This window comes from Heptranchias perlo, unplaced genomic scaffold (genome assembly GCF_035084215.1).
Source record: "Heptranchias perlo isolate sHepPer1 unplaced genomic scaffold, sHepPer1.hap1 HAP1_SCAFFOLD_621, whole genome shotgun sequence".
Classification (NCBI taxonomy): Eukaryota; Metazoa; Chordata; class Chondrichthyes; order Hexanchiformes; family Hexanchidae; genus Heptranchias; species Heptranchias perlo.
In genome coordinates, this window is record NW_027139646.1 from 77,501 (window position 1) to 85,000 (window position 7,500).

The 7,500-nt window shown below is 54.4% G+C and overlaps 3 pseudogenes; all 3 read left to right on the plus strand.

Annotated features, from left to right (window-relative positions):
• Positions 1 to 594: 594 nt before the first annotated feature.
• LOC137317576 (U2 spliceosomal RNA) lies at positions 595 to 713 on the plus strand (annotated as a pseudogene).
• Positions 714 to 5,142: 4,429 nt separating this feature from the next.
• LOC137317622 (U2 spliceosomal RNA) lies at positions 5,143 to 5,259 on the plus strand (annotated as a pseudogene).
• Positions 5,260 to 6,197: 938 nt separating this feature from the next.
• LOC137317577 (U2 spliceosomal RNA) lies at positions 6,198 to 6,316 on the plus strand (annotated as a pseudogene).
• Positions 6,317 to 7,500: the final 1,184 nt, after the last annotated feature.

Here is a 7,500-nt window from a genome sequence, read left to right on the forward strand (position 1 = left end):
GGGAGGAAAAGGCGGTGGTGGTGGTGAGGGTGGAGCTTTACGCTCAGGAGGGGAGACTTTCTTTCAGAGGTGCCAATTAATCTGCAGCAGAAAGTCATCCCCCCCCGACCGGGATTCGAAGCCCGGTCCTGACCACAAGACCACCGGGGAGAGTTGCCTCAAGTCCCTGAGGGACCTGGACACGAGGCCGAGGACACACGCACGCCTGCTGCACTGGCAGCAGCGACCAACAGGGGGCTGACCGGCTGATCCTTCCCTTTCACAGGCAGGCTTTTGGCCCTCGCTGAAACGACAAAGGTGTTCAGAAGGAAGTGCTGGGGGGAAGGCAGGCAGGGAGGGACGGACACAGGGAAGTCCGCACAAAACAGGTCCCCTGGAACCTCTGACCCAGAAAACCGGGTTCCTGGTGAAAGCAGTCCTGCCATTGACAGGAGAATGGACAGGGCCCGGCAGCTTGAGACACATCTTTCTTTCAATAAGCAAGTTCTTTTTAAAAAAGTTTCCTTCCACAGCAGCTCTGAGTGAGAGAGAGAGAGAGAGAGAGAGAGACACTGACTCACTGACTGATACTGACACCGACACACACACACACACATATTATGTACTTTTATTTTTAATTGATTTTTAGAACAGGGAGATGGACTAGGGGCTTGCTCTGTCCACTCTACGCATCGACCCAGTATTGCAGTGTTTCTGGGAACGGTGCAGCTCCCCGTGGGGAGATATTCAAAAGGAAAAACAGCTCTTTCCCAGTGTCTCTGTGTGTGTGTGTGTGTGTGTGTGTGTGTTATTACTGAGAATAAAGCTGATATCTCTCTCTCTCTCTCTCTCTCACTCAGAGCTGCTGTGGAAGGAAACCGTTTTAAAAAGAACTTTCTCAGCTCAGTGGTATTTTTTTCTTCTCCAAGGCTGAGTGCCGCTCGCACGGAGCGATATAATTCAAAGTGCAAAATAACTTGGCGTCGTTGACTTTAAACAAGCAGGGTCTGCTTCCAAATGAAAGCTGCGCTCCCGAACTGGACTGACTGACTGTCTGTCTGTCTGTCTGTTTGTCAAGGGGTGGAAAAGGCGCCGGTGGTGGTGAGGGTGGAGCTTTACGCTCAGGAGGGGAGACTTTCTTTCAGAGGTGCCAATTAATCTGCAGCAGAAAGTCATCCCCCCCGACCGGGATTCGAAGCCCGGTCCTGACCACGAGACCACCGGGGAGAGTTGCCTCAAGTCCCTGAGGGACCTGGACACGAGGCCGAATACACACGCACGCCTGCTGCACTGGCAGCAGCGACCAACAGGGGGCTGACCGGCTGATCCTTCCCTTTCACAGGCAGGCTTTTGGCCCTCGCTCAAACGACAAAGGTGTTCAGAAGGAAGTCCTGGGGGGAAGGCAGGCAGGGAGGGACGGACACAGGGAAGTCCGCACAAAACAGGTCCCCTGGAACCTCTGACCCAGAAAACCGGGTTCCTGGTGAAAGCAGTCCTGCCCCGCCCTGCCATTAACATGACAATGGACAGGGCCCGGACCAGGCGCAGCGGACGGTAGCGAGCAGTCGGAGGGTGAAAATCCGCCAGTGGGTGAAAAGGAGAGCCGTGCGGTGAGAGGAGGCGGAAAGCGGTTCGCAGACTTTCGCTGTACCTCTGGCGGGCAGCGCCGCACCTCCGAGCGCTCGGTACCGTCCGCTGCGCCTCGTCCTGCCGCACGCGACGAGCCGTCCCCGGAGGAAATCGGCCTCGGCCTTCCTGAGATATCAGTCTCCAGGTGGGACAGAAAAACCGGGGGCCCCCGGCTCGCTTTCGGCGGCCCGCTAGTCGACTTCCCGTCGTGCGAACGCGATCCTTCCGGTACCCTTCGGTGCCCCTTGCCCGACTCTAGCTCCGGTGGTAAAGCGGAGTCGGTCGGTCTGACGGCCGCCGAGTTAGCAGGCGGAAAGCGGTTTGCAGCCTTTCGCTGTACCTCCGGCGGGCAGCGCCGCACCTCCGAGCGCTCGGTACCGTCCGCTGCGCCTCGTCCTGCCGCACGCGACGAGCCGTCCCCGGAGGAAATCGGCCTCGGCCCTCCTGAGATATCAGCCTCCATACGGGCGTCACAAATCAGTGGACATGGTCAGCTGCAAAGCAGTGTCATTACAACCTTTCATAAACGACAGGGCAGCACTGCACCGCACTGCACTGCACCCCACACTACATCACACTTGCCTGCCTGCCTGCCTGCCTGCCTGCCTGCCTGCCTGCCGCTGCCTACTCTCACCAGCGGACCAAAGTGAGGATAACACCCCGAAGCAAGCATCTCCCTTGCCGCCCACCAGCCCACACCAATCCCCTTGCCTGCCTCCCACAAATTCCACCAGCGAGGCAAAGTGAAAATCAACCCCCAAAAAACGCACTCCACACCGGCCATCGCCCGCTATACACCCCCCCTGGGGCGAATATTAAGCCCGAGAACACCGACTGTAACCAACCGCAGTGAAAAGTTGAAGTGGCAACTCATTAACCAGATTTACACTTGGCAACTCATAAACCAAATGAACAAAAAATCTGGTTAATGAGTTGCCCAAAATAAATCTGGTTAATGAGTTGCCACTTCAACTTTTCACTGCGGTTGGTTACAGTCGGTGTTCTCGGGCTTAATATTCACCCCGGGGGGGGGGTGATTCTGGGGGTAGTGTCCGGGAGGGTGAGCCTTTTATTCGGCAGGAGGCGTGTGGGGAAATCATCAACCTGTCAGACGATGAGTTGTCACAAACGCCATTGCTTAATGAAAGCTGCGCTCCCGAACTGGACTGACTGTCTGACTGTCTGTCTGTCCGTTTGTCAAGGGGAGGAAAAGGCGGTGGTGGTGGTGGTGAGGGTGGAGCTTTACGCTCAGGAGGGGAGACTTTCCTTCATGCCAATTAATCTGCAGCAGAAAGTCATCCCCCCCCGACTGGGATTCGAAGCCCGGTCCTGACCACGAGACCACCGGGGAGAGCTGCCTCAAGTCCCTGAGGGACCTGGACACGAGGCCGAGGACACACGCACGCCTGCTGCACTGGCAGCAGCGACCAGCAGGGGGCTGACCGGCTGATCCTTCCCTTTCACAGGCAGGCTTTTGGCCCTCGATTAAACGACAAAGGTGTTCAGAAGGAAGTCCTGGGGGGAAGGGAGGGAGGCAGGGAAATCAGCACAAAGCAGGTCCCCTGGAATCTCACACCTGCGTCCCAGAAAACAGGTCTCCTGGTCAAAGCAGTCCTGCCCCGTCCTGCCATTAACGTGACAATGGACAGGGCCCCGGCAGCTTGAGACACATCTTTTTTTCAATATGCAAGTTCTTTTTAAAAAGGTTTCCTTCCACAGCAGCTCTGAGTAAGAGTGAGAGAGAGAGAGAGAGAGAGAGAGAGACTGACACTGACACTGACACTGACACTGACACACACACACACACACACACACACACCGTCTCCCATCCGATTGGTGGACTATGGGATTGAAAATCGAACTTTGAGTTTCAATGCAGGGGGGAGAGCGCGAACGCAGCCCCTCCCAACTACCACACGCGCGTTGTTGTTGTTGTAATATAGAACTGCAAGTTGCCGTTGTCGTGGTCGTTTCGAATCAGCACAAAGTAGGTGCCTCCCTGGAATGTCACACCTGCGTCCCAGAAAACAGGTCTCCCGGTCAAAGCAGTCCCGCCCCCGCCCTGGGATTAACATGACAACGGACAGGGCCCAGTCAGGGAGCAGCTTGAGAGACACCTTTCAATAGGCACTTCTGAAACATTAACGCCTTGTTTCTTCCGACAGTTTAACCAGCGATTAACATGACAACGGACAGGGCCCAGTCAGGGAGCAGCTTGAGAGACGTCTTTCAATAGGCGCTTCTGAAACATTAACGCCTTGTTTCTTTCGACAGTTTAACCAGCCTTTAACACGCCTTGTGTTTTTATTTCCCATTTCCAGCCAGCCAGCCAGCCAGCCAGCCGAGCCGAGCCAGCATCTGCAGTATTTTTTTTGATTGGTCTTGCCTGCCGTGGAATGAATGTTTCAACACGAGCTGCTGATTGTCAGCACCTCACCTCTTTCTCAATTGGCCGTTGCAATCTCACTCGCTCGCTCATTGTGAGACACGTCACGTCAAAGAGGTTTCCTTCCACGGCAGTTCGTTAGTGACTGAGACTGACTGACGGAGGTCCGTTGAGACACAACCCTCCCCCATCTGATTGGTGGCCTACTGGCAAATTTACCAATCTGTCAAGCAATCCTGGCAAGAAAGGAAAAAACGGCAACTTCTTTAAACTCATCCACTGTTGCAATTAGAAACGGTGGCAAAAAATGTGGCCAGAGTGGGAGAGAACGGCAGTGCTGCGAGACTGCTTTCAACACCGGCAGCCAGAGAACAAAGAGGGAGGGCAAACAGGACCCGAGATCAATTTGCATCGAGCGCGGTATCGCTTCTCGGCCTTTTGGCTAAGATCGAGCGTGTTCCTTTTCGGGCTTATTTGGATCTGAGCGGACTGGAACGCTGGCCGCGACCTCGTGCGCTCGCAAAGTGCGGACTTTGCTGTGATTGGTCGTTTGTGTGCTGGCTCCGCCCCAAAATTTGCATAAGGACCAAATCAACACTGCAATGGCAGGGAAGGGTTCCTGGTGAAAGCAGTCCTGCCACTGACATGACAATGGACAGGGCCCGGCAGCTTGAGACACATCTTTCTTTCAATAAGCAAGTCCTTTTTAAAAAAGTTTCCTTCCACAGCAGCTCTGAGTGTGAGAGAGAGAGAGAGACACTGACTGACTGACTGATACTGATACTGACACCGACACACACACACATATTATTTATTATTATTTTAAACGACAAAGGTGTTCAGAAGGAAGTCCTGGGGGGAAGGCAGGCAGGGAGGGACGGACACAGGGAAGTCCGCACAAAACAGGTCCCCTGGAACCTCTGACCCAGAAAAACGGGTTCCTGGTGAAAGCAGTCCTGCCATTGACATGACAATGGACAGGGCCCGGCAGCTTGAGACACATCTTTCTTTCAATATGCAAGTTCTTTTTAAAAAAGTTTCCTTCCACAGCAGCTCTGAGTGAGAGAGAGAGAGAGAGAGAGAGAGAGAGACACTGACTCACTGACTGATACTGACACCGACACACACACACACACACACACACACATATTATTTACTTTTATTTTTAATTGAATTTTAGAACAGGGAGATGGAATAGGGGCTTGCTCCGTCCACTCCACGCATCGACCCAGTATTGCAGTGTTTCTGGGAACGGTGCAGCTCCCCGTGGGGAGATATTCAAAAGGAAAATCAGCTCTTTCCCAGTGTCTCTGTGTGTGTGTGTGTGTGTGTGTGTGTGTATTATTACTGAGAATAAAGCTGATATCTCTCTCTCTCTCTCACTCAGAGCTGCTGTGGAAGGAAACCTTTTTAAAAAGAACTTTCTCAGCTCAGTGGTATTTTTTTCTTCTCCAAGGCTGAGTGCCGCTCGCACGTAGCGATATAATTCAAAGTGCAAAATAACTTGGCGTCGTTGACTTGAAACAAGCAGGGTCTGCTTCCAAATGAAAGCTGCGCTCCCGAACTGGACTGACTGTCTGTCTGTCTGTCTGTCTGTCTGTTTGTCAAGGGGAGGAAAAGGCGGTGGTGGTGGTGAGGGTGGAGCTTTACGCTCAGGAGGGGAGACTTTCTTTCAGAGGTGCCAATTAATCTGCAGCAGAAAGTCATCCCCCCCCGACCGGGATTCGAAGCCCGGTCCTGACCACAAGACCACCGGGGAGAGTTGCCTCAAGTCCCTGAGGGACCTGGACACGAGGCCGAGGACACACGCACGCCTGCTGCACTGGCAGCAGCGACCAACAGGGGGCTGACCGGCTGATCCTTCCCTTTCACAGGCAGGCTTTTGGCCCTCGCTGAAACGACAAAGGTGTTCAGAAGGAAGTGCTGGGGGGAAGGCAGGCAGGGAGGGACGGACACAGGGAAGTCCGCACAAAACAGGTCCCCTGGAACCTCTGACCCAGAAAACCGGGTTCCTGGTGAAAGCAGTCCTGCCATTGACAGGAGAATGGACAGGGCCCGGCAGCTTGAGACACATCTTTCTTTCAATAAGCAAGTTCTTTTTAAAAAAGTTTCCTTCCACAGCAGCTCTGAGTGAGAGAGAGAGAGAGAGAGAGAGAGACACTGACTCACTGACTGATACTGACACCGACACACACACACACACATATTATGTACTTTTATTTTTAATTGATTTTTAGAACAGGGAGATGGACTAGGGGCTTGCTCTGTCCACTCTACGCATCGACCCAGTATTGCAGTGTTTCTGGGAACGGTGCAGCTCCCCGTGGGGAGATATTCAAAAGGAAAAACAGCTCTTTCCCAGTGTCTCTGTGTGTGTGTGTGTGTGTGTGTGTGTGTTATTACTGAGAATAAAGCTGATATCTCTCTCTCTCTCTCTCTCTCACTCAGAGCTGCTGTGGAAGGAAACCGTTTTAAAAAGAACTTTCTCAGCTCAGTGGTATTTTTTTCTTCTCCAAGGCTGAGTGCCGCTCGCACGGAGCGATATAATTCAAAGTGCAAAATAACTTGGCGTCGTTGACTTTAAACAAGCAGGGTCTGCTTCCAAATGAAAGCTGCGCTCCCGAACTGGACTGACTGACTGTCTGTCTGTCTGTCTGTTTGTCAAGGGGTGGAAAAGGCGCCGGTGGTGGTGAGGGTGGAGCTTTACGCTCAGGAGGGGAGACTTTCTTTCAGAGGTGCCAATTAATCTGCAGCAGAAAGTCATCCCCCCCGACCGGGATTCGAAGCCCGGTCCTGACCACGAGACCACCGGGGAGAGTTGCCTCAAGTCCCTGAGGGACCTGGACACGAGGCCGAATACACACGCACGCCTGCTGCACTGGCAGCAGCGACCAACAGGGGGCTGACCGGCTGATCCTTCCCTTTCACAGGCAGGCTTTTGGCCCTCGCTCAAACGACAAAGGTGTTCAGAAGGAAGTCCTGGGGGGAAGGCAGGCAGGGAGGGACGGACACAGGGAAGTCCGCACAAAACAGGTCCCCTGGAACCTCTGACCCAGAAAACCGGGTTCCTGGTGAAAGCAGTCCTGCCCCGCCCTGCCATTAACATGACAATGGACAGGGCCCGGACCAGGCGCAGCGGACGGTAGCGAGCAGTCGGAGGGTGAAAATCCGCCAGTGGGTGAAAAGGAGAGCCGTGCGGTGAGAGGAGGCGGAAAGCGGTTCGCAGACTTTCGCTGTACCTCTGGCGGGCAGCGCCGCACCTCCGAGCGCTCGGTACCGTCCGCTGCGCCTCGTCCTGCCGCACGCGACGAGCCGTCCCCGGAGGAAATCGGCCTCGGCCTTCCTGAGATATCAGTCTCCAGGTGGGACAGAAAAACCGGGGGCCCCCGGCTCGCTTTCGGCGGCCCGCTAGTCGACTTCCCGTCGTGCGAACGCGATCCTTCCGGTACCCTTCGGTGCCCCTTGCCCGACTCTAGCTCCGGTGGTAAAGCGGAGTCGGTCGGTCT